The sequence below is a fragment of the Vicugna pacos genome, chromosome 18, assembly GCF_048564905.1.
Source record: "Vicugna pacos chromosome 18, VicPac4, whole genome shotgun sequence".
Taxonomy (NCBI): domain Eukaryota; kingdom Metazoa; phylum Chordata; class Mammalia; order Artiodactyla; family Camelidae; genus Vicugna; species Vicugna pacos.
In genome coordinates this window covers 37,980,254-38,006,822 of record NC_133004.1, presented here as the reverse complement: position 1 = coordinate 38,006,822, position 26,569 = coordinate 37,980,254, and the positions used below count along the sequence as shown (strand labels likewise).

Genomic DNA, 26,569 nt, shown 5'->3' with positions numbered 1-26,569 from the left:
ATTTGATTTCTCTCTTTGACTTACTTCGCTTAATATGATAATCCCTAGATCCATCCATATTGCTGCAAATGGCACTATTTCATTCTTTTTTTATAGCTTAATAATACTCCATTGTATATATACATCACCTTCTCTCACATTATGGGTGGACTCAGTCTCTGGCTTCTAATGTGTATATACACCACATCTTCTTTATCCACTCATCTATCGATGGGCATTTAGGTTGCTTCCATGTCTTGGCTATTGTAGTCCTTTGTATTGAGACTTGCCCACTTAGGATGCTGCCCTGAGGCCATCACACTATAAAGAAGCCCAAATGAAAGGCCACATGGAAAGAGAGACCCAAGTGTTCCAGCTGTTCTAGCTGAGCCCAGCCTCTTGCCAACAGCCGGCATCAATCAGACATGTGAGTGAGAGGATATTGGACCTTCTAACTCACTGTCCGGATGAATCTGGCCACATAAATAAGACAGATGAAATCAGGACGACTACCCAACCAACCTACAGACAAATAATAAATACAGCTGACCTTTGAACAACAGGTTTAAACTGCTGAGTCCACTTATATGCCGATTTTTTTCTGACAGTGAATAATGCAGTGCTACGTGATCCATGGTTGGTTGAATCCGTGGATGCAGAGCCGTGGATATGGAGGACCCACGTATACAGAGGGCCAACTATAAATTATAAGTAGACGTTCAACTGCACAGAGGGCCACAATTCCTAATCCCCACCTTGTTCAAGGTTCAGCTGCAGTTGTTTTAGCCACTAATATTTGGAATGGTTTTATTATGTAGAAATAGATGGCTAATGCTTTCCCTCAACCGTCATCTTCTCTCACATTGTAGGTGGACTCAGTCTCTGGCTTCTAATATGTTGATGGCCCCCCAAATTGACAGTTTCAGCTCAGAACATGTTCCTAGGGCCCCGATTCACATATCTAATTTCCTAGCAATCGGTTGCTTCTACCTGAATGTTCACAGGCTTGGGCCAAACTGACCTGTTCAAACCTTACCTCATTTTCTAACCCATCCTAGACCTTCTCTTCCTCCTGTAATCCCTATCTTGGCTAATGACATCATCGCCAGTCCCTAAAGTTCCCAGCCTGTTAGGGCATGTTGTAGTTTCCAAGATGGCCACAACAAGATCTTCCATCCGGCATGCTCTTCTCACAACACAACATTGATCACCGTCTCATTAGGAGGTGGGCCAGTGTTTTCTCCTCTTGAATCTGAGTAGGCCTGCAACTCCAGAGGAAATGACACCAGTGACTTCTGAAACTAGGTCATACCTGGTGATCCTGTTTCCACCTAGTCCTCTTGGGACGCTCACTCTCTAAACCCATCTGCCATTCTGTGAGGAAGTGTGGACCACATGGACAGATCACAAGTGAGCATTTGTATTGGTTTGTTAGGGCTGTGTAACAAAGTAACGCAGACTGGGGCACTTAAACAACAGAAATTTGTTGTCTCACAATTCCAGGGGCTAGAAGTTCAAGATCAAGGTGTTGGCAAGCGTTGGTTTCTTCTGAAGCCTCTCTCCTTGGCTTGAGTCTTGTGGATGAGAATTATGCATCTGACTGGAGATAAGCCATAAATGTCAGATATACCCTGGCTTTCAATGACTTGGTATGGAAAAAAATGTAAAATATCTCATTAATAATTTCTTATACTGATCACATCTTGAAATAATAATATTTTCGATAATGGGTTAAATAGAATATATTATTAAAATTAATTCCATCTATTTCTTTTTTACTTTTTAAACTTTAACGTCATGTATGGCTTGCATTGTATTTTTATTGGGCAGCATTGCCCTAGAGCAATGGTTCTCAAACTGTGGTTGGTGTCAGAATCACCAGGGCACTTGGTAAAGATACTACCCAGGCCCAGGCCCTGGCCCTGTTCTGCTTTGAGGAGCTTGGACCTCTGTTCTTAATCAGCTCTCCAGGCCTCAGTCACCCTGCTGTGGCAGGGTGGGGTGTGGGAATGTAGATGCCAGAAGCCCCTTTATTCTTAAGTCTGGAGTCTCTGGACCCAAGAAAGCAATGCCCAAGGACAGGCAGAACTTTTCACTTTCACAGCTATGGCCTATCATGGGCTTTGCCAGCATGGGCTGCTCAGATGGGGTAGGAGTGGGAAAAAGAAGAGAGAGAGGGGAGGGTCAGGAGAACTAAGGGGCATCTTTATCTGGGGCTCAGGTTCTTTCTGGATCCTTCCCTAGTCACTAGATGAGCTGACCTTGAACTTCCTTCTCTGGGCTTGATAAACTTCCTTCTGAAGGCCATGGGGAGTCATTGAAGATTCTTGAGCAGGGGAGGAGCCTGTTGAAATGGATGCCTTGTTGGCTTATTCTGAGGAAGCCCAGGCCTTAGCCACCTTCCTTTCCTACACTTTTCCACAGGACTGCAGGAAGAAGAGGTTTCTCTGATTCTCTGCTAGACATGCTTCTCCCACATGCTTGCCTATACCCCAGCACAGGAAAAGATGGTCCCCAAAGTGCATTGGACTGAATTAACATAAACTATCATAGCTTAATCCCTGTCAGTCATTATCCTGATCTCAGGCACAGGCTCTTCCTTTCTTGGTGATCTCAGGCCTGCCCAGCCTTCCCAGGGGCCCCAGACACCAAGTATCAGCCTCTCTGCTCCAAATCCACACTTAGACAGAGACACGAAGCATCACTTGGCCTCACCAAGGTAGAAAGTGTAGGGTATGGGAAACCAACCAACCAACCAACCAACACTTCATCCTAGAGGACCAGGCCTAGTCTGAATTTGGCCTCTATCCCCTTCTGGGCTGTGCAAGTTTCATCTTTCTCTGCTTCGATTTCCTTATCTGTAAAATGAGCATAATGGTGCCTCTCTCATAGGATGTGCTTGTGTGCATGTGTGCATGGGGATTAAATGAAAGAGTGCCTATGGGAGAGGATCCAGTGTTGTTCCTGGCACTTGGTAGATGCTCAGTAGCTGCTCAGTAAATGTTTGTTGAGTGAATGAGTGAATGCATAGATGGGCAGCTCTTTGGCAGTCTGGCCCAAAGGTCAGGCTCCCTCTGTGGCTTCTACTTTACTTCTTCCTGACTTGTGGCTCCCTCAGTGAAGGAGGAAAGGAAAGAAAGGGGTGTGTCTAGGGCTTCTCCTTGCTGCCTGTGCATTGCATCAGATTCTCTGGAGAGCCAGGGGTTCATATGCCTATTTTATAGATGGGGAGACTGAGGCTGGGAGCTGGTCAGGAGGAGAGAAGCCTATGGGCACAGCTTTTCTTGGGTCTCCCAAGGCCTGCAGCAGGGCCGGGCACTCGGTGCTACTTAAGGAACACTGATTGGTTGACTCAGTGAGTGATTGTTAGGTACCACGGTGACAGCAGGAGCTCCATTCTTTCTCTTGTGCCATCCTTGGGCAGGGCTGGGGCAGGACAGGAGGCCACTGAGTCTTTCTGTCTTCTCTCTCTCTCTGTCTTGGATCATTTCCTTCCATACTTTTTTCCTGCCTCCCCCACCCCCTCCTATATATTTCTCAACCTGTGCCCTTTCAGCATTTTTTTTCCTTTTCTTTTTTCTTTTTTGTCATTATCTGTGACTGAGGACCGGACTGCATGTTGACATGGTGGATGATAGAGGCTGAGAGGCTTCCACACCCTGCTAATCACACCCCAGTGCCTCAGTTTCCTCATCTGTAAACTGGGGGTGTTTTAAGAACTCAAGGTGGTGTGTGTAGGTGCTGAGTCCAGGCCTGGCCAAGGGGAAGAGCCCAGTGGGTGAGGATTGTTGCTGTTGTTCTTACCTGTGTCCAAGGCTGGCCCCACTGCAGCTTTTTAATATTCTGGGAGCTGACTCTGGAGGTGTGAGTTGGGTTAAATTATGCATCAGTTTCGTGATCGCTAAAATGCAAGTGTCTGGATGGCTGTTTCCCGGGAAGGTGGTGAGATGTTGGTCATTAAGTCATTGGGACGGGACAATCATAGCTGAGTCCTGTGGAACTAACACACAGCCTAATTTGGATTGTAAGCTCAAGGAGGGCAGGGCTGGGTGGTGCGTGGCCTTCCCTGGGATGGTGTCCATTCAAGGCTTCTGGAGTGACTCAGGTTGCACGTGTGGTGACTGGCAAGTGGGGATATCCTGGGGGTCCTGGGTGACCTTAGAGCCAAAGCAGCCCCAGTGTTCCTTCTCGGCAGGTCATAGGAGAGGGAGTTAGACCCAGGACCTCCTTTTGGGCATTGCAAAGGTGATTTGCTCCCTTGGGAAGAAACCTGGTCTCTTTAAAATCCTCTGTGAAGATGCAGAAACATCTGCAGTGGACACTGCTGGGGTTGCTCATGAGATATTAGCCACATCTCGGTGAAAAGAGCAATTTATCAGAGGACGTTCCTTCCAGCAACGGAGAACCTTTCAGAACTTGATTGCACTTAATTCACCAGCCTTTCCAAAGTGTTTTATTCTACTCTCAAATGAGATAATGAAGCCCTTTAATTTACTGTTCGGCTCCCAAACAGAGTGAGTGGGTCAGGCATCGTCCACACCTCAGGCCTGTTGAGATGGAAGTCTGGACCCAGGCGCAGGAGGCCGAGTGCACAGGCCTGTTGCCATGGCCTTCTCAGCCTGGAACTGCCCATCTCCTGGTGGGGGATGGTGTGGAGTCCCAGGCAACCCAGGGTAAATCCCAACCTTGTAGCTTCCTTCCTGTGTATCCCCATGCAAATCACTCTCTCGAAGCCTCAGTTTCATTATCTGTAGAATGCAGCTGGGTGATAACACTGTCACAGCAGGGTTGAGGTAAGGATGAAGGATGATATGGTTAAGAGGGCAGTGCCTGGCACTGGGTAGATGGTCAATAAATGGCAGTGTCATTGGACAGTGAAGTTGAGCCCTGATACCTCAGAGGAAATCGTACTTGCTACTGGTCCTGGGGCATGTTCACATTTATGACTCTGCCCTGGAATCACACCATCAGCACCAAATGAAACAACCTTCAAGGCCCTCACCCCTGCTCATCTGCCCACCCCATCCTGATCATTTCACTGGAGCTAGATCACTGAAATAGACAAATGGATGATGGATAGATGGCTGTAAAAACCCAGACATGGGCAGCATCAGCGCCCATCCCTGGGACATCCAGCCTCCCATTCAAACCTGGGAGCTCCTTGACATCACTCGCCCTGGTTCTCACCCTCTACTGGACATGCATAGTCTAACACATACAGTGGTGCGAGCTCTGGGTAACTCTAAGGAGCCCCATTAGATCTGGGTTCATTACAATACTTTCTCCTCAAAGCAGTGATGTTGCTTGCTCTTAAAGTATCAGTATATTATGGGGGCAGGGGGAGGGTACAGCTCAGAGGCAGAATGTGTTCTTAGCATGCACAAGGTCCTGGGTTCAATCCCCAGTACCTCCATTAGAAAAAATTAAAATAAATAAACCTAATTACCTTCCTCCAACCAAAAAAAAAAAAAAAAAGAAAGAAAGAAAGAAAGAAAGAAAGAAAGAAAGAAAGAAAGAAAGAAAGAAAGAAAGAAAAGACCAAAAAAATCAGTTTATTATGATAATTTCCTGAGGACAGAATGAAGCATCCCAAGAAAGGGATGTGTTTTCTAATTTGCCCAGAGGTCAGGACAGATGAGTAGCTTACCCTTCCTTCCCCCACTGCCCCAGTGGCCTTCTCCAGTGCAACCCTACACTCTCCTTATGGTAGGATTCTGGCATTTGTCCTCTGTTTCCTGCTCTGGCCTGGGGGGACCAGTCAGGACTCGTACTGTTGGCTTCATCTTAGGCTGGCTTCCTGACTTACTCTTGTCTCCTTGGTTCCTGACCCCAGGTTGGTTCCTGTTGACATCCCTTCCTCCCCTCACTCTGTACACATAGCTCTCTGCCCTGCCCCTCCTGCTCTGACCTTAGCCTCCTTCCTGATCATCCAGACTTACCCCAGTGTCTGTACTTGTGGTGGCTGGTAATGGCCATTAAAGATATCCTGGTGCTAGTCCTTGGAACCTGCACATAGTACCTTATGTGGAGAAGGGGTCTCTGCAGATGTGATTAAATTAAGGCTCTTGAGATAGAGTAGCCTGGATTATCCAGGTAGGTCCAATGTTATCGCAATATCTTTACAAGAGAGAGGCAGAGGGATATTTGACACACAAGGAAGAGGAAAAGGTGACGTGACTGCAGAGGCGGAGATCAGTTATGTGGCCACAAGCCAAGGAATGCTGGCCACCATCAGATTCCAGCCACCGGGATTCTCCCCTAGAGCTTCTAGAGGGAGCACAGCCTTGATGGCACCTTGATTTCTGCGCAGTAATACAGATTTTGGATTTCTGCCTTCCAGACCTGTGAGAGAATAAATCTTTGTTGTTTTAAGCTGCCAAATTGTGGTCATTTGTTACAGCAGCCACAGGAAACTGGACCAGTGTTCTTTCCTTCTTGCTCTCATGGGACCTCTTCACCTTTCAAAGTTGCTGCTGTTTATTTCCAGGAGCCCTAGCAGGTATCTCACTAGTGCTCAGGAACATTCGTCTGTCACATTGTATTGCCATTTTCCTCCTCCTGTGATTGGCTTTCAGGCTGGGATGGCTGCTCTCAAGCTTTTTGCTGTGGCCTCTACTCTTCAGAAGGCCTAGGACCTCTCCAGGTTGAAGGCTGGCTTGGCCACAGCCCAGGCCTCTGAGCCACCCCCATCACCCTAAAAGGAAGTTTCCTCTCCCCATTTGTCCCTCTAGGTTCGCTATCTGTGGTCACACAGCTCCGAAATGTGCCGTGTCAGCTCTCAGTTGTGTAGATGTCTTAGGGACAGGGCTTGCCACACATTGTATTTTCCAAAAAAATGGTAGCAACAGTGTCTCCCATCCCACATGGTCTTCATACAATGTGACTCTGACTCCTTCTCCTGGAATCTGGATGGATTTGTGACTATGGCAGAAGTAATACAGTGGGTCATAAAGAGTGATGTGGCTTCCACTGGTTTGCTTGGGATGGTTGCCCCGGGGACCTGGCCACCATTCTAGGAGGAAGCCCAAACAGCACATGGAGAGGCCCACTTGGAAAGGAGCTGAGGGTCCCTGCCTGCAGCTTGCACCCACCCTCCAGCCATGTGAGTGCGCCATCTTCAAAAGTGGATGTTCCAGCTTCAGTCAGCCACCCTAGCTGGTGCCGCCTGGAGCGGAGATGAGCTGTCCCCTCTGAGCCTTGCCCACGCTATGGATTCCTGAGCAGAATAAATGTTTGTTGTTGTTTGAAGCCACCAAGTTCGGCATGGTTTGTTTCACTGCAATAGACAACGGATTCCTCCAGTTTTCTCTTGTATTCTCGTCCCCTGGGACTCAGACCTGGTGCCATACGGCTGAACCCAGGGTCAACCTAAAGGACTGATCTGGCTCCATCCACTTGGAAATTACATTTTTCTTCCCTCAGGTTGAGTCTCTTCCTGGGAAGCTCTTGGGTCCCTTTTGCCAAATGACCCATGGGGGCAACTTCCCTGGTACTCTGGAATTGACTGGACATCCTGGAGGACCAGAGTTTAGCCAGGACATCTCCTTCCTTTCCTTCTTCTACCCCTAGTCACAGTCTCAGTTATTTTATGAGGATGAACTGAGGCTTCGAGAGGTTGAATTGCTCTCCCAGGGAATATGGCTAGGGAGTGGAAGACCGATTTGGACCCTTGTCTGTCTAACTTTCCACTACCCTGGGGGCTGCTTCCTTGTGCTCTATGCAGAGCCTGAGGCTCCAGAGGGGCGCCTTGTTTCTCACTAAGGCCCTAAGCTACCTCATCATCCTCTCACAGACTCCCCTCCAAAAAAGATATACGGTCAAATGGCTAATAAGCATATGAAAAGGCATGCAGCCTCATTAGTAGCAGGGACGTGCAAGTTAAAATCCCAAGTATACCCCTACTGTGATTGAATGCAAAGGTGCATTGCTCAGATCCCCTTCCATGGATCTGTGGCCCCTCCAGCCGTTTTGGCCAACTTGGTCCATTCCAGCTTTACTGCTCCCTCTGGGGTCAGGGGAGGCTCACCTTCTCCCTCTGCTTGCACCTATTTCCTTCCTGACCACAGGTGTTGATCTCAAGAACACTTCTTAATAAACATCCTGTTTGCTAAACTCCATCTTTGAGTCTGTTTCCTGGGGAACCTCACTGTTAGCAACCACACATCCACTAGAATGGCTGAAATATTTTGAAAAAAATTTATGCTGTATTTCACACTTTGCAACATTATAAACTGGAAACAGACCTACACACAGATACACCAGTTGATTTTTGAAAAAGGTGCAAAGGCAATTCAATGGAGAAAGGATAATTATTTTAACAAATGGTGCTGGAACAACTGAACATCCATTAAAAAAAAAAACTTGATTACTTATACCTCACAACTTATACAAAAATTAACTCAAAATGGATCACAGACCTAAAAGCAAAGCCTAAAATTAAAATACTGCCAGAAGGAAACATAGGAGAAAATCTTTGTGAGTTCAGGTTAGGCAAAATTTTCTTAGTTGTAGCTTCTATATCCATGAGCTGTAAAAGAAAAATAAGCTAAGTTAGGTTGCATCAAAATTAAAAACATCTGACTTTCAAAAGACATCCTTATGAAAACAGAAAGACAAGCTACAGACTGGGAGAAAATATTTACCAAACACATGTGATAAAGAACTTGAATCCTGACTACAAAGAATCCTGAAAACTCAATATTAAGAAAACAAATAACCCAATTAAAAACAGTCAAAAAATTTGAACAAACCCTGCAGGTAAGAAGATATATGGATGGCAAAAGTACATAAAATGATGTTCAGCATCATTAGCTATTAGAGAAGTGCAAATTAAAACCAAAATGAGATACCTATTACCATGATGTAAAAAACAAACTTGACACTGTCAAGTTCTGGTGAAGATGCAGAACTACCATTCATACAAAATTGTGTAGAAAGTTTAGAAAATAGTTTGGCAGTTTCTTATAAAAGTAAACATACATTTACCAGCACTCCCACTCCTAGGTGTTTACCCATGAGAAATGAAAAACTTATGTTCCCACAAAAACCAGCCCACAAATGTTTACAGCAGGCTTATTCATAATTGCTCTTACTGGAAACAACCCAAGTGCACTGTAACTGGGGAATGAATGAATAAATGGGTACACCGATACAATGGAATACTATTCAGCAATAAAAAACTGTTGATACACTTAGTAACATGGACGAACCTCACACACCTTATGCTAAGTGGATGAAACCAGATTCAGAAGGCTACATACTATATGATTACAAGAGTTGGGAGTAGGGTGGGGGAGGGATTTAGTGCTTACAAAGGGGCACTAAGGAATTTGGGGAGGTGATAGAACTGTTCTATATCATGATTGTGATGGTGACCATGCAACTGTATGCATTTACCATAACTCACAGAACTGTACACTAAGGAGAGTAAAGTTTACTGTATGCAAATTGTATCTCAATAAACTAGACTGAAAGTATTGAACCAAAAAGAATTTTATGTGTTATTCTGCATGTATCCTTCTGCAGCTTGCTTTTTTTTTTTTGCTCACCATTAATGATTTATACAAGTTGACACTATGTGTGGAATAATGCTACATGTAGCTCTTGTTCATTCATTTTTACTGCTACATCATATTCTAGCATACATTATACTTTAATTTGTTTACCCATTTCCTTCTGGTGGACGTTTCTTTGTGTCTGTTTTTTTCCCCCTTCTATTTTAAGCAGCGGTGCAGTAGACATTCCTGTAAATGTATTCTGGAGCACAGGTGCTGAGATTTCTCTCTTGGCTATTTACTGAGAATAGTAAATTGAGCAGGTGGGGCAAAGACTATGAGCATCTACACTTTGCTCTCCAAGGGCTTATATCAACTGACTTTACCAACATTATATGAGAATTTCGTTCCTCTACATTTCCATCAACAATTGTATTATCAGACTTTGACTTCTGCTTAGCTGATGAACATAAATTCGTATCAACCCCATCTGGCCAGCAATTATTTTATATATATATTTTTTTTCACTGAAATTATGTTAGATCAAATTTGCTGCTAAATTAAATTTGCTGATATTTTATTTAAGATTTTAAAACATGTTCATAAGTGTATAATGGATCTATATTTCCTGTTAAAAAATTATCCTTGTCTGGTTTTGCCATCAAGGTTATACTGGCTTCATAAAATAAAATAGGTAGCTTTTATTCTTTTTTTTTTTTTTTTGTCCTCTGAAATGTTTCTGTAAAGAGTATGTATTTTCTGGTCCTCAGAATTTTCAGAAAATTTGCCTCTAAACTTACTTGGGCTTGGGGTGGAGGAGGTCAATTCTGAATTGATTAAATGTATTTACTAGTGTGGTTACTGTTTGAATGACTGTCTTCCTTTTCATTCCTTACTTTGCTTATTTGTGCCGTTTTTCTCCTCCTCCTCCTCCTCCTCCTTTTTCTTTGCTTAGGCTAACTGGTATCTTTATTGTATCATTTTTTTCCTCCAAAGACCCAGCTTTTGGTTCTGTATTTGGATAGGATGTAAATTTGACTGCTACAACAGAAACCTAAAATTATTAATGACTTAAACAAGTCATGCACTTATTATTACCTATTGTGGGCTGAATTGTGTCCCCCCCACCCCCAGCCCAATTCACACATTGAAGCTCTTCAAATGTGATTGTATTCGGAGGTAGCGCTTTTAAAGAGGTAATTAAGCTAAAGTGAGGAACTATTTTGATGGGCGGGTCCTAATCCAATCTGACTGGTGTCCTTATAAGAAGAGGAAATTTGGACACATAGCGGAACACCAGATGTGTGCACTCCCAGAGAAAAGACCATGTGAAGACATAGCGAGAAGTGGGGGCCATGTATAAGCCAAGGAGGGAGGCCTCAGAACAAAGCAACCCTGCTGACACCTTGATCTTGGACTTCTGGCCTCCAGAACTCTGAGAAAATAAATTTCTGTTGTTCAAGCCAGTCTGTGGTATTTTAGGATGGCTGCCTGAGCAGACTAACACACTGTCTCACATAAAGTCACAACTTTTATGGAGGTCACTGGGGGCCCAGGCTCTTTCTCTCTTGTTGCTCCACCATACTCAACATGACCTGCCGTCATGTCTGCATCCCAAGCAGCTGAGAAGAGAAAGGGAAAGAGCCAGAACACTGTGTTTTAGAGATATGACCCAGTACTTGTGCCTACTTCCATGTTTTACATCTGGCTGCAGGGGTGACTGGGTGGCCATGCACCTCCTAGAGATTCTATCGTGTTGCAGCAACGTGAGAATGGAAAGTGGGGAACAAGGGCAGTCTCTGCTGTACGTTTTTTAAAATTCCTTTCTGTTTCTTCTTTGTTTTCCAGCTCATTATTTCTGACCTATTTCTTGTTACTTCCCTCTTTGTACTTTCTTTACATTTGCTCTGGTACCCCTTTTCTAGCTCTTTTATTTGATCACGTTTGACTCATATATTTTACTCTTTCTTGATTTTTAAATTCATGAATATAAGACTACGCGTTTGCCTCTAAAAATGATTTTAGTTCCATTATACAAGTGCTACTCTAATTGTCACTTAGTGATAAGACATTTGTAGTTTTAAGTGCATTTTCCTCTTTTACCCAGCCAGTATTTCCAAATTTCCAAAACAAAACATTTAAATTAAATTGTGGTCAGAGTACATGTTCTGGATGATAAACATCTTTTTAAAAACATTTGTCAAAGTGCTCTATGACTTAATAAATGATTAGTTTTTACAAATTTTAATGTGTGTGAAAATTATGAGTATTCTCAATTTATTAGGTTCTCAATTTTTTGGATGGTACAATATTTCTCTACCTATCCATCTCGTATATATGATTACATTTCTTATTTGTGTTATCCAAATGACATGTATTATGATTAATAATGTATTTGGACTTATACCACCTCATTGTATGTGTTTTACTTATTTTATCTTTCTTTTCCTTTTTGTCTTCTGTGGATTATATATGTGTATATACACATGCATATACACACATATGTTGAAGTATTAAATGTTGCTGGTTTGGAAGATTGAGATTATATTTCTTTCTGGTTTTTTTGGTGGTGACGTTTAATTTTCAATAATTTAAAAGATCTCCTCTTTACCCTTGATTTTTTGTAGTTTAATTATGATAGAGCCATATATAGACTTAATTTATGCTGTCTATTCTTGGGGTGTATTTTTGATTTGAGGGTTCATGGTGATCTTTAGCACTTGAAAATAATCATTGATTGTCTCATTACATATTGCTTCTCCATCATTTCCTCCTCTCACTTTTTCTGGAACTTCCATCAGTCATATGTTGAGATCCCTCCATCTCTCCTCCGGTTCTCTTAACTGCTCCTTGGTATATTTTATCCCGTTGGCTCTCTGTGCTCTCATGGTGGTGGTGAGGACACTTCTGGTAACAGAATGGTCATCTGATTGGGGGTACATGGAAGGTTGCACTCAGAAAGTGGTGTTTGTGTTGAGATCTGAGAGTGGAAGAATGTCATTTAGGAACAGAGAAAAGTAAGGTAAGGAAGACTCCTCCAGGCAGAGGGAGCAGGATTTATAAAGGTCCCAAGATGAGAGGGTCCATGTCATGAAGAGCAAGAGAGGGTTGGAAATTGGGGTCTCGAGTGGGTCTGATGTCCTGTGGGCCCCAAGAATCCTGTCCCCACCTAGCAGTAGCCTCTCCTCTGACCCACTGGGTGTGTTGAATGATCCTTCTGGGCTGCTGCCTCAGCTGAGATGAACCCTGTGGTTATACCTCGATCCTGAGCCCTGGTCCCGCTACCTGGGCCTGGCCAGACCCCTTTCCCAGGGCCGGACCCTGATTCCATGTCATCAGGTCCTGCTCCAATCTGAGCAGGCTACTCAGAATAGAATCCTTCTCCAGCGCCATTTCAAGCAGCTTCTCTCCCTGGACATCTGCTGCTGGGCCACACATCCTAACAGCCAGCCTGGACATCACCTCCAGCCTGGCTCCCCCACCCCTGGACCACCTCTGTCCAGGCTATACAATGAGGTGGCCGCAAGGGGCCCTACTGGTTGTCAGCTTTCTCCTCCTCATCTGCTTAGTTTGAGTTCCCTCCGAAGCTGGCCCTGAGACAGGGATTCAAGCACAAGTCATCCTAGAAACCCAGGCAGGGGTGTGGAGATGCGAGACAAGGAGAGAAGGCAGCCAATACGGGGACTCTATCAAGCCAGTCGCCCAGAGGCAGCTGAGCTGATCTGGTGACTCGAGCTGTTCCACCTGCGCGGTGAGGTTGCTCAGCTGTATATACACCAAGTCCCGTCCGTCCTTGGTGAAGGGCAGCCCCTGGGGCATTCCATTCCCTGTTGCTTGCCCCTGCCCTGCTTAGGCAGCACAGACTCAGGGGCTTGAGAAAGCCTTAGCAAAGAGCTGCAGATGCTGGCCCCTGGGCCCTGGCTTGGAGAGCCTAGGGAACCCGCCTAGCCAAACTCAGAAGCTGGAGGTCCTGTTCCACCATCTGCAAAGCAGAGGCATTGCTACTTGACTGTTGCCTTGCTGTGAGCACACTGTGGCTTAAGACATGACAAGGGCCCAGCCTTATTGGGCATAGAGCAGCCTGATAAAGCCCAGGAGGGTGAATAGCTCTCTGTGCTGTACCAATGTGCCCTAGGTATGTGGGCAGCAGACCCAAAGCTCTGAGACAGAAGCTAATCTCTTTTGCTTCGCCCCCCCTCCATCTCTGGCCACTGGTTCCTGCTGATGTGACATTCTTGTTCTAAAAACAGACATGTAACACCTCAAGCAGATTTGCAGTCCCTCGACAGCGGTCTTGTCTGGCACACAAAGGGCCTCTGCCTTTCTGCCTGGCTTCCCAGAGCCCGGGAGAAGAGGTGAGGACCAGTCCGAGGGGGCTGCGCCGAGAGCAGCATGGCGCCCAACCCCACCACCCACCCTTCTGGAGGGGAGGTGCCAGGAGTTGGAGCTCCGTCTGTCTGGGAGCTCCTGCACTGGATTGCTGATGCTGCGGAAGACTGATGATGCGCCCTTGGCCGACTGTTTCATTCTTTTTCTCTCCAGCCCCGTGGCTGCTTTCAGTGACAATCCAGAATATACCCTTGAGGCCGGGGCTTCCTGTCCAGAGCAGGGTGGCTCCACCATCAGTTGGGGGCCCCCCGCTGCAGAGACGCTGAGGCCCACGAGATACAGGCATGTGCCCTGTTCCACTTCCAGGAGGCTGCCTGCCCCAGGCACTTTACAAATCAACCATGAAGCATGGCAGCAGGCCAAGAAGGGCCCAGGCACTGCTCTCCTGGGGTCTCAAGGGTGCTCTGTCACTCTGGCTGTTCCGTTATCTTTATCCAGGGTCACTGAGGCTTCCCCACTGGGACTGGGGGCTCTGGGCAGAGACCTGGCCAGAGCAGAGCCTGGGTCAACAGCCACAGCTCATCCAGCAGCTGGGGCTGGCCTTGGTTTCATAGCCTCAAGCCTAGCACCCAGTGGGTGGGCGAGCCCTGGGCACCCGTGGGCCCATGATGTGAAGCCCTCTTCCCTTGTCAAGTATCCCCAGTGACAGGTGCAGCTCCTGCTTTCCCATCTCATGCGCTAGAGCCCCACTGGGGCTGTCTCCTCCCTGAGGTCTGGCCGCCTTGGCTGGGCGCCTGATGCCCCTCTCCAACTCCTGCCAGCCCCTGAACCCGGGACTGTCCTCTTCCCTTGATCACTTACTGGGGGACTCAGTTTCCTTATCATTAACAAGGGTGATATCACCTGCTCCGAAGAGTTGTCCGAAAGGACAGTGACAATGTTTCTAATGCCTTTAACCCTGTCCCCGGCCTAGAGCAAGCACTCCACGGACGAGGCCGGGATCATTCCAGGTTGTTGATAACAACCTCCTGCATCTCTGTGCCTCCCCCGGACTCTGAGAGATGCTGCTACCATGAATCCCACATTTGGGGCCCTGAGAGTAGTGGTGCCCAGCAGAACTTTCTACGGTTATGGAAATGTTCCATGTCTGAGCTGCCCAATATGCTGGCTACTTGAATGCATGTGGCCAGACCCTCTTGAGCACTTGAATTGAGGCCAGTTAAAAATTTTTTTAACTTAATTTAAATGAATTTAAATGTGAATAGCTGCATGTGACTAGGGGGCTACTGAATGGGATGGCACAGTCTTAGAGAGGAACACTGGCCTGGTTCATTCATGGAACAAATATTTATTGAGAGCCAACTCGTTGCTCATTTAGGTGCTGGGATTTCAACAGTGGACAAGACAGGCAAGGTCCTGCTGTCATGGTGACAGAAAAAGTTAAATAAATAACCAAGGCAATTCAGTGACAGGGGATGTAGAAAACCCCAGAGCAGCCTCAAGTGCTAAAGCAAGAGGGCACCTGCTGTCTTTTTTTTTGTTTTTAATCTTTATTTCCTTTATTGGATGAAATGATTCCCTTTTCTTTATTTTAAAAAATTTCCACTATTTCAAAAATTCCTGATCCACATAGAGAAATTCCATTCTATCATTAGGCAGGTTTTGTTATATTGTTTTGTCTCTTGATGGACTAGTCCTGTTGATTATTATTATTATTTTTGGCTTCATGAATAAGCTTTATTTAAGCTTTAAATAACACATAATTTTAGTGACTTAAGTTATTCCAAGACAAAGAAAAATGATGGACATCTCCCTAATTTATTATATGAAGTCATAGTGACTTAAATAGCAAAACTTGATATTATCAAGAAAGAAAAATATGTTCCAATTCCACATATACATAGATATGCAGAATTCCTAAATATTACAAAGGGAATTTAGCAATATATAAAAATAATTTGCTATTAAGCAAGTAGGGTGTATTATGGGAATGCAAGTGTGGTCCAAGAAGTTAATGAACATCATTTATTGTATCAACAGGTTCCTAGAGAAAATATTTTCAGTACTGTAAAAAAATTGATATAATCCATGTTTATTACATTTTATACATTGGAAGTCTTTGCCTTTGTGTTGGTCTACTCAGGCTGCTGTTACAAAGCCACAGACTAGGCAGCTTAACAACAAAATTGTATTTTCTCTCAGTTCTGGAGGCTGGAAGTCCAAGATCAAGGTGTGGGCAGGGTTCGTTTCTCTGCAGGCCTCTCTCCTTGGCTTGTAGATGGTCACCTTCTCCCTGTGTCCCCACATGACCTCTTCTCTGTGTATCTGTGTTTTAATCCCCTCTTCTTGTGAGGACCCCAGCCATACTGGGCTTGGGCCCACCCTAAGGGCTCATTTGAACGCAATCACTTTTTAAAGGTTTATCTGCAAATATAATCACAATCTGAGGTACTGGGGGTTAGGACTTCAACCTATGAATTTGGGGGAGATACAACTAAGCTCATAACAGTCTTCAACCAACTGGTGTTGAAGCACATCTCTGAAAACATAAGTGGCATTGAACTTCAGCTAGGAAATCTTACAGCTTTTAAAGCATATGCCCTCGGCAGCATCTTTCTTAAAATGTTTCATGTATGCACAATGGCATTTAGAAGGCCAAGCAGGGCCATCACCTCAACCATGTCACAAGGATGACTTCCATTTGGTTTTGCTTTGTGCTTGATAGCTGGCACCTAAGTGAAGGAAAAAACATACTCTCCACCAAAATTCTTTCCACCAACATTGACTCCTTGCTCTTGAGAACCTCTTTATCTCCTTGGACAGGGTGCTGACAAACACCCCGATTACCCTTCTGCATCTGAGCACCTAAGATCCATCTCCTGGCTGTTGATCTTAGCATTTCCGTGGATATAATGGCCTCTTTTTAAAAACAGCCAATTTGAGATAAAAATTAAATATAAGAATCAAGGGCTGAGTGTTGAGCAATGTGGTGTCCCCAGGGTTGTATTGATGACATAATTGCTGGTGAATTCCACCCACTGAGAAGCTGTATTAGATCAATCCATATGGCCCTGCAATGTGCACAGAGCAGAACTGTGCTAGATTTAGACCTAAGTTTGACAATATCTTTATTAAGTGGATCAAATAAGGAAGGTCTGAAGTGTATCACGTTCTGAGAGAGAGAGGCATCAAAATCTTTGTGCACTTACTGTTTTTTTGTAACAAGGTCACAGACACATTTTAACATTTCAAACTGAATATCTTTTTTCCTTTCCAGTGAAAGAAAAAGAAAAACAACAAACTTTTTATAATGGAAAAAATTTTAAACATTTGCAAAAGTAGAGCAAATCATACAATGAATCTCCATTAACCCACCATCTAGTTTAAGTAACGATCACCCTATTGCCAACTTCACTTCCTCTCCTCTCCCCATCCCCTCTTTCTCTTGGCTGGAAGATTTTAAAGCACATCATAGACATGTCATAAAAAGAAAAATTAAAAATAAAACAGAACAAAAATTACAATACAGAATGTCATTTCCAAATAAGATCCTTTACGTTCTGCTGATTTTCTGTCAAGTGGCAGGGCTCCAGTCACCATTAGGAGAGGATTTATTTTTAAAGTGACAGTTTCAGCAGCAAGAACATCCGTTAAGCATCACCCAAGAAGAAGCTATATTGTCAACATGCCCAGTTAACCCTCCCAAACATCTCAAACCACCTTTTGCTGATTTTCCATAACCCTGCTTTTCTTGTTTTATATTTGGAGAGGAGAGATCTGAGTGCTCCTATTTGCTTGATGTTCATATTCATATGGATACAGTTGCAGCAAAAGAAAGAAGAATGCCGGGGCTCTGCCTGCCTCCCCACAGGTGCCTGGCAGCCTTCAGGGCCACAAGAGGGCACGTTGTCTGTTTTCCCGTTGAGCACAGTGGTGTATGCATTCTGTAAGGGTTTTGTTGAGCAAAGAATGGATAAAAAGGGAGTTGGAACAGAAGACGACTCCCCACCTCTCCGCCCCAAATATATTGTGTATTGAGGTGTAAAGAGGTCAGAAGAAAGACTTCCGGAGTGCCAGGGGATGAAACATAAGAGAAAAGAGCAGACCGTCCCCTTGCTACCAGGGCCTGGAGAAAATTAGAAAGGCTAGTAGGAGAAGAAAGGTTGGACTCCATCAGCGTTTTATCTGTCTTCCTCTCTTCCCCCTCCCCATCATATTTTTCTTCTTTACCTTCATCTCCATCTCCTCCTTATTCAATGTCCTCCAAACTACTGGGCCAACACTCCCTCCCTTTCTACTCCTACCCATCCACTGTACTTTCCCCTTCTCTCCTGGTTCTGGTTATTACTACTGCATAACAAATTACCCCTCCATGGAGCAGCTTAAAATAACTATTTTATTTTGCTTGTCATTTTGTAGGTCAGGAATGAGGAAAGGGTTGGGCTGGACAACTCTTTCTTGGGGTCTACTACTTGGTTAAGGTCACTGCTGGCTAGCAACGCAGTCATCTGGAGGCATGACCGGGTGGCCATCCAAGATGGCGCACTCTTGTGTCTGCCAGTTGATGCTCACTGGCTGTTGGCTACTCCATGTGTCCCCTTCTTCTGGCAGCCTCTGGATGGTTGATTTCTTACATAACACCTAACTTCCTCCAGGGTAAACATCCCAAGAAAGCCAGTGGAAGCTGCTTGGCTCTTTCTGACTAAACCTTGGAGAGTCAGTCACTTCTGCTATACTCTATTGGCAGAAGCAGTCATGAGCCTGCTGAGATTCGACGGGAGGGTACCTGGACCCCACCTCTTGATGGTGGAGTGGCAAGGTCACATTGAGGAAGGGCATGTGGTATGGGAGAGATCGCTGTGGCCATCTTTGGAAAATGCAGTTGGCCACATCTTCCATATCAGTTCTGCAGGGAGTTTGGCCAGAGACCATCTTTGATGCCCTGTCCTAACTCGTCTGCACCCGCGTCAGTGTGGTCAGGGCAGCAGGCAAAGAAGCTTCTGCTTCCTGCTGCCTCTTCCCACTGGCTCCTTCAGGGCCTGCCTGGATGTTTGGCCAACTTCCTTCCAGATTTCCACTGACTTCAGTTGGCTTTGAGGCTCGCTCACCATTCAATGGAACTCTGTGGAGAGCACTCTATTTCCAAGAGGGTTTTCATCAAGATAAACATTTATTGAATAATGCAATTTAATATTTGTCTCTTCAGCTCTGGTCAAAAAAGAGAGCCCTTCACCTCCTTCCCCAGGCAATGCAGACCTCACTGAGGCCTGGCAAATGTTTCCTAGAAATCTGGGATTGGGCAATAGATTCTGAACTGTTCTGAAAGAATGGTGGTAGAGTTTGTAATGCTTTGGTTCTGCCTTCAAAGTGTCCTCACTGGCATGTTTGTTCATTCTGTTTTTCTTTCTCTGGCTTCATCACAATGCTCAGTTATTCCCTGTTGCTCTTTTCTTCTCTGAGAAGCTAGTTCTTCTCCTGCACTGGAGTTGGGACTGGTCTCAGTTACTGGTGATATGGTTGACTTAGGTTTGAGGGCCCTGCTATCAGGTAAACTCATAGAGCCCATCCCAATGAGATGCCCACCAATCAGGGGGCTGGGGGCCTGTGACTCCCTGAGGGGCGGCTAAACTGTCCATGGGATTATCTTGTATAACAGACAGAGTTCCTGGTGTAGCTCCTGAGCCTGGCCCAGCCCGGCCCACCTTCTCCAGCCTCATCTATTCCCCAACTTTAATTATTGATTCAACTTCTTTAATAGATAAAGCCTTATTTAGATTATCTGTTTCCCCTTGTGTGAGTTTTGGCAGATTGTGTGTTTCAAGGAATTGGTCCATTTCATCTAGGTGATCAAATTTGTGGGCATAGAGTCATCCATAATATTCCTTTATTATCCTTTTAATGCCCATGGGATCAATAGTGATGGCCCCTCTTTCATTTCTGATATTAGTAATTTGTATTTCTCTATTTTTACTTAACCTGGCTAGATGTTCATCAACTTTATTGATCATTTCAAAGAATCAACTTTAGGTTTCATTGATTTTCTCCATTGATTTCCTGTTTCAATTTTATAGATTTCTGGCTTAATTTTTATTATTTCTTTTCTTCTACTTATTTTGGGTTTAATTTGTTGTTATTTTTCTAGTTTCCTAAGGTGGAAGCTTAGATTATTGATTTCAGATCTTTTTCAGTATGATTTCTGTTCTTTTAAATTTGTTACAGTGTGTTTTATGGCTCAGAATATGGCCTATTTTGGTGAATATTTCATATGAGTTCAAGATGAATGTATATTCTCCTTTTGTTGGACTAAGTATTCTCTAGATGTCTATTAGATCCAGTTGATTGATGGTGCTGTTCAGTTCAACTGTGTCTTTTTTGATTTTCTCCTTGCTGGATCTGTCAATTACTGGCAGAGGGGTTTTGAAGTCTCCAACTATTACAGTGTATTCATTTATTTCTCCTTGAAGTTCTATCAGTTTTTGTCTCATGTATTTTGATGCTCTGTTGTTAGGTGCAAATACATTGAGGATTGTTATGTTTTCCTGGAGAATTGATCTTTTTAATCATTATATAATGCTCCTCTTTATCCCTGATAATTTTCCTTGCTCTGAAGTCTGTTTGGTTTGAAATTTAGTAGAGGCACTTCAGCTTTCTTTCAGTTAGTGTTACCATTTTATATCTTTCTTCATCCCTTTACTTTTAAAAACTTGTTATTTTAAAATTTTTAAATTGTGGTAAAATACACATAGCATGAAATTTACCGTCTCAATCATTTTTATGCATATAGTTCACTAATGTTATGTATATTCACAGTGTTGTGTAATCAGTCTCCAGAACTCTTTTCATTATGAAAACAGAAACTCTACACCCATTAGACAACAGCTCCCCATTCCCCTGCTTACCACCCCTGGCAACCACCACAGGACTCTGTCGCTATGAATTTGACTACTCTAGGTACCTCATCTCATGTTAAGTGGAATCATACAGTATTTGTCCTTATGTGACTGGCTTATTTCACTTGGCATAATGTCCCCAAGGCTCATCCATGTTGTTACATGTGTCAGAACATCCTTCCTTTTTAAGGCTGAAAGATACTCCATTGTGTGCATATACTGCATCTGTTGATCCATCACTGGAAAATTGCACTGTGTCCACCTCTTGACTATTGTGAATTGCTGCTGTGAACATGCATGTGAAAATATCCCTTTAAGACTCTGATTTCAATGCAAGAACCATTTTGAGTATATCCCCAGAGATGGAATGCCTAAATCATATGATAAATCTAGTTTTAAGTTTTTGAGGAACTGCTATACTGTTTTCCACAGTGGCTGTACCATTTTGCATTCCAGACAATAATGCACAGGGTTCCAATTTCTCACATCCTTGTCAAGACTTGTTATTTTCTGGTTTTTGTTTTGACAGTAATCATCCTAAGGGTATGAGGTGGTATCTCATTATAGTTTTTGATTTACATTTGCTTAATGATTAGTGACATTGAGCATCTTTCCATGCACTTGTTGGCCATTTGTATATCTTCTTTGGAGAAGAAAAACTTCTGTTCAAGTCCTTTGCCTCTTTAAATCAGTTTTGTTGTTGTTGCTGTTGTAAGAACTATTTATGTATTCTGAATATCAGCCCCTTACCAGATATATGATTTGCAAATATTTTCTCCCATTCCATTTGTTGCCTTTTTACTCTGTTAATCATGTCTTTTGATGCACAGAAGTTTTAAATTTTGATGTAGTCCAATACTTTTATTTTCTCTTCTGTTGACTGGGCTTTTGGTGTTATAGCCAAGAAGTCATTGCCACATTGGAAGCTTTTCTCCTACATTTTCTTCTATAAATTTTATAGTTTTTGGTGTTATGTTTAGGCCTCTGATCCATTTTGAGTTAATGTTTATGTATGTGGTGAGGTAAGGCTCCAATTTCATTCTTTTGCATGTGGATATCCAGTTTCCTAGAACTATTTGTTGAAAAGACTGCTCTTTCCCCACGGAATGGTCTTGGCACCATTGTCAAAACCATTTGACCACATATGTGAGGGTTCATGTCTGGGTTCTCTCTTCTAGACCATTTGTCTGCATGTCTGTCTTTATGCCAGGAGCACACTGTTTTGATTACTGTAGACTTATAGTAAGTTTTGAAATCAGGAAGTATGAGATTTCCAACTTTGTTCTTTTTTTTCAAGATGATTTTGTCTATTTGGAGTCCTGTGAGATTCCATATGGATTTTAGGATAGGATTTTCTATTTCTGTAAAAAACATTGTTGGGAGTTTGACAGAGATTGCATTGAATATGTAGATTGCATTGGGTAGTCTTCCCTTTATTTTTTTTGAATTGAAGTATAGTCAGTTTACAATGTTGTGTTAGTTTCTAGTGTACAGCAGAATGATTCAGTTATACATATATATTCTTTTTCATTATAGGTTATTGCAAGATATTGAATGTAGTTCCCTGAGCTATACAGTAGGACCTTGTTGTTTATTTTATGTATAGTAATGTGTATCTGCTAATCCAAACTCCTAATTTATCCCTCCCTCCTTACCCCTTTGGTAACCATGAAGTTTGTTTTCTATGTCTGTGAGTCTCTTTATGTTTTGTAAATAAGTTCATTTGTGTCATTTTTTAAAGATTCCACATACAAGTGATATCATATGATATTTATCTTTCTCTGTCTGACTTCACTTAGTATGATAATCTCTAGGTCCATCCATATTGCTGCAAATGGCATTATTTCATTCTTTTTTGTGGCTGAATAGTATTCCATTGTACATATGTACCACATCTTCTTTTTCTAGTCATCTGTTAGTAGACATTTAAGTTGCTTCCATGTCTTGGCTATTGTAAGTAGTGCTGCTATGAACACCAATCAGGGCTCATGTAGGAATGGAAACGAGGACTAACAAGTTCCTTAAATGCTGCACTGGAGACTGGAGTCTTTATATCCTTGTGTTGTCTCTCCCACACTGATTCAGGGCTGGCCGGTGTGACCAGTAGAATATTGTGAAAGTGACAGTGGTGTAATTTCTGAGTCTAGGTCAGTAAAAAACCTTGGCATCTTAATGTTGGCCTCTCCTGGATACTTGCTCTGGGTGAAGCCAGCTCCAGTGTCATGAAGACACTCAAACTGTCCTGTGGGCAGGTCCGTGGGGAAAAGATCCAAGGCCTTTTGCTAATACCCAGCACCATCTTGTCAGGTTGGTCCTTTGGCCCTAGTCAAGCTTTCGGATGATGACAGGCCCAACTAACAACTTGACTGCACCTTCAGACCAGAAACCCCCACCTGCACCTTATTTCTTTCAAATTCTTTCTTAAAAAATAAAAAAAATTTATACAATTTTTAAAGCTTACTTTCCATTTACAGTTATTATAACATATTGGCTATGTTCCCCATGTTGTACAATATATCCTTGAGCCTGTCTTTCACCTAAGAGTTTATGCCTCCTTCACCCCTATGTTGCCCCTCCCCCAGCACTGGTAACCACTGATTTGTTCTCTGTATCTGGGAATCTGCTTCTTTTTTTTTTGTTTTATTCACTAGTTTGTTGTATTTTTTTAGATTCCACATATAAGTACATTTTCAAATTCTTGTCCTACAGGAACTGTGAGAGAGAATCAATGTTGATTGTTGGCTAAGCCACTAAGTTTTGGGGCTACTTTGTTATGCAGTAGTATGGAAATAATGCAGACCAGTACAAAATTATTACTCAGTCAGTATAGGAGTGCACTGCACACTACCCCCTAATAGACGCTGCACCTGCCTCTGCTTAAATGCTTCTGGAAACACTAAACTTACTGCTCTACTGGGCAACTCGTGTAATTTCTGGACAGGAATTTGGAAACATCCATCACGGATCCCCTTTATGGACGGGCTCAGGAACATCTTAGTGTCTGCTTTTGTCATCCATGTGACTTTAATGGATGTCAGTAGAGCTCACCACAAGGACATGAAATGGTTAATCAACAGCTAGCCCCCAAAGGTCAATTCAAGCCAGGTAGTCAGGGTTTGCTTGATGCCGTTGAGATGTTCCTAACAGAGGGGGGAATAACCTTTTGGGGAGTGGGAGAAGGTCTTCCAGGCCTTGAAGACACTCTATCATGCCGAAAGCACAGGCCATGGAGCATCAAACCAGCGTCAGTCTGTAAGAGACGCAGGGAGACGATTCAGTGGAAGGGAGGGCGTTACCACTGCGGAAGCACCTAACTGCGAGGATGTACATTTCCAGCAGACTGATCACTTAGAGGAGTTAGATCAGAGGAATTCAAACACTGATTGACTTTGAAGGTGGTTGGAAATTCAGTTCTAGGGTGGCTCTTAACAAAGTCAACTGTAAAATAAGTTTCTATACATCAAAGCATATCTTTCTATTACATTCTAAAGTTCTTTAAAAATAAGATTTAGGTTACTGTAAAAGAAATTGTCCAGCAAACCAAGTAGAAACGCTGGTGAGTGGGCCCGAGGCACGTGCCTGGATGTGTAGTTAAAGCACATTTAGATCTTTGTGGCACTTTGCTGACTCCCTCTATCCCTTCTCCAGTTGTCTCCTTCTTTTTCCATTGTTTCTCCACGTGCCTGGATCTTGGGAATCCGGTACTTAGAGGTGATCTAATTCCTCCGCCAGATACTTAGATCAGGATTGGCAAACAGTGGCCTGTGGGTCAAACCCAGCTCACTGCCTGTTTTCATGAATAAAATATTGTTTGGGACACAGCCATGCTCATTTGCTTCCGTGTTGTCTGTGGCTGCCTGTGCACTTCAATAACAAAGGTGAACAGTTGTGACAGAGACCATATGGCCCTAAAGCCCAAAATACTTACTATCCTGCCTTTTATAGGAAAAGTTTGCCTTGTGTGTCTTCCAGCCTCCCTCACCCCGACCTGCAGACCTTTCCTTAGTGCCTTGGGTCCAGGCTGCTCGCTGGGACAAAGCTGGCACAGGCTGATGCCCAAAGACAGGCAGGGTCCCTGCTCCTGGGGAATCTGAGCAGCCAGGAGAGAAGACTCTGATACCACGGTCTGCAGAATAATGGCCCCTGGAGATAACCACTTCCTAATCGCTGGGATTTGTGAATGTCACAAACATGGTAGAAGGGTTTTGTGGACGTGATTAAGTTAAGGATCTTGCAATGGAGAGATTATCCAAGATTATCCAAGTGAGTCCAGTGTAATCAGAGGAATCCTTATAAGAGGCAGGTAAGAAGATCAAAGTCAAGAGAAGGTGATGTGAAGTTGAGAGAGAGGGAGATTGCCAGACTGCAGGACGTGAAGATGGAGGGGGGGCTGCCAGCCAGGGAATGCAGGTGGCACCTAGAAGCTGAAAGAGACAAACAGATCCCTACCCAAGCCCCGCCCACAGCCCCCAGAAGGAACCAGCCTATCAACACCTTGACTTTGACTCAGTGAGACTGATTTTGGATTTCTGGCCTCTAGAACTCTAAGATTAAAATAATAATAATAATAATAATAATAATAATAATAATAATAATAATAATAATAATAATAAATATAACAACAACAACAACAACAATTTATATGTTTATTTTTATTGAGGCAAAATTCATGGAACATAAATTTAGCCATGTTTAAGTGAACAATTCAGGGGCATTTAGTACATTCACAGTGTTGTGCAACCACCAGCTCTATCTAGTTGCAAAGTATTTTTATCATCCCCAAAAGAACCCTCATTCCCCTCTCCCCTAGCCCCTGGCCGCTCCTGATCTGCTTCGTTTCTCTATGGATTTACATATTTGGGACACTTCATATGAAGGGAATCATACAATGTGTGACCTTTTATGACCTTTTCTTTCACTTAGCAGGATGCTTTGGGGTTCATCTATGTAGTAGCTGGTACTTCATCCCTTTTTATGGCTGAGTTCGTTGTATGGCTAGATCACATTTTGTTGACACATTCATCAGTTGGTAGCTATCTGGGTTGTTTCCACCTTTTGGCTGTTGAGAATAGTGTTGTTGTGAGCTTATGGGTACAAGCCTTCGTTTATCTGTTTTCAGTTCTTACATGTGTTACTTTAAGTCATGAAGTTTGCTATAATTTGTTACAGCAGCAACAGGACACTAATACAGGCACTAAACCAACCAGAAGGAGCACCCCTACCTCCATCCTCTACTGAATCCAAGGCCTGAGTGTGGGCTGGATTCCGTGGTCACTCACTTGTTCAGAGCTGACTAAGCCTGCTCAGGCTTGCAGAGAACATTATTCCAGCTGGCTGGCCCCCGACCCCTACCAGAAAGACTGAGTCTGAGACCCAAAGGAAAAAGGAGAAACCTGAGGCCAGGGGTGAGTTGAGGGTAGCTTTAGCATGCCAAGGGCCCCCCGCACCCCAGCCTCCCATATCTCTCCTCTGCCCACCTTGGCGCTGGCTTAATGGGGAGCTCATGCGCTCCTCAGCCCGCAGTAGACTTCAACCTCATGGAATTCCCCTTCATCATCGGAGAGGGACCACTGTGCCTTCTGTCAGGGCATAGCCTACAAGCCTGGCCCTGTCCCCCTCCTCCCAATTAGACCTGCCATCCACCCCCATCCCATTGACCTGGCAGCATGTGGCGCCTTCCCAACAGAAGGAGTGGATTATTAACACACGGGTCAAAGACCTTGACCCTGCCATGGCTTACTCCAAAGACGATGGCAGCGTGGACACTGACCCAGCACTCGGGGGTCTGACAGCAGGGTTTCTCTCCACTCTCTCCTCATTAAAGCAGCTATCCTTCATGAGGTGATGCATTCAGACCCGCCTCACATTTATCAGCTT

The 26,569-nt window shown here is 43.9% G+C and overlaps 2 long non-coding RNA genes across 4 annotated transcripts in view; one reads left to right on the top strand and one right to left on the bottom strand.

Moving 5' to 3' along the window:
- Nucleotides 1-26,569, top strand: part of LOC107033291 (uncharacterized) — a 142,959-nt gene that overhangs the window by 2,407 nt on the left and 113,983 nt on the right. Inside the window, exon 4 of one of the 3 annotated variants that reach the window (XR_012061246.1) lies at nucleotides 6,711-7,231. The exons of 1 other annotated variant lie outside the window; for it this stretch is intronic. This is a non-coding gene — a long non-coding RNA (uncharacterized lncRNA). Of the gene's footprint in view, nucleotides 1-1,482; nucleotides 1,706-6,710; nucleotides 7,232-26,569 lie in introns of those variants that run through there. One more of the 3 variants, XR_012061244.1, reaches the window with a different exon arrangement.
- On the bottom strand, nucleotides 1,340-6,717 carry LOC140687126 (uncharacterized). The gene is made up of 3 exons (XR_012061247.1): nucleotides 5,919-6,717; nucleotides 2,241-2,323; nucleotides 1,340-1,579 (listed from the first exon to the last, which is right to left on the bottom strand). It is a non-coding gene; the product is annotated as an uncharacterized lncRNA (long non-coding RNA).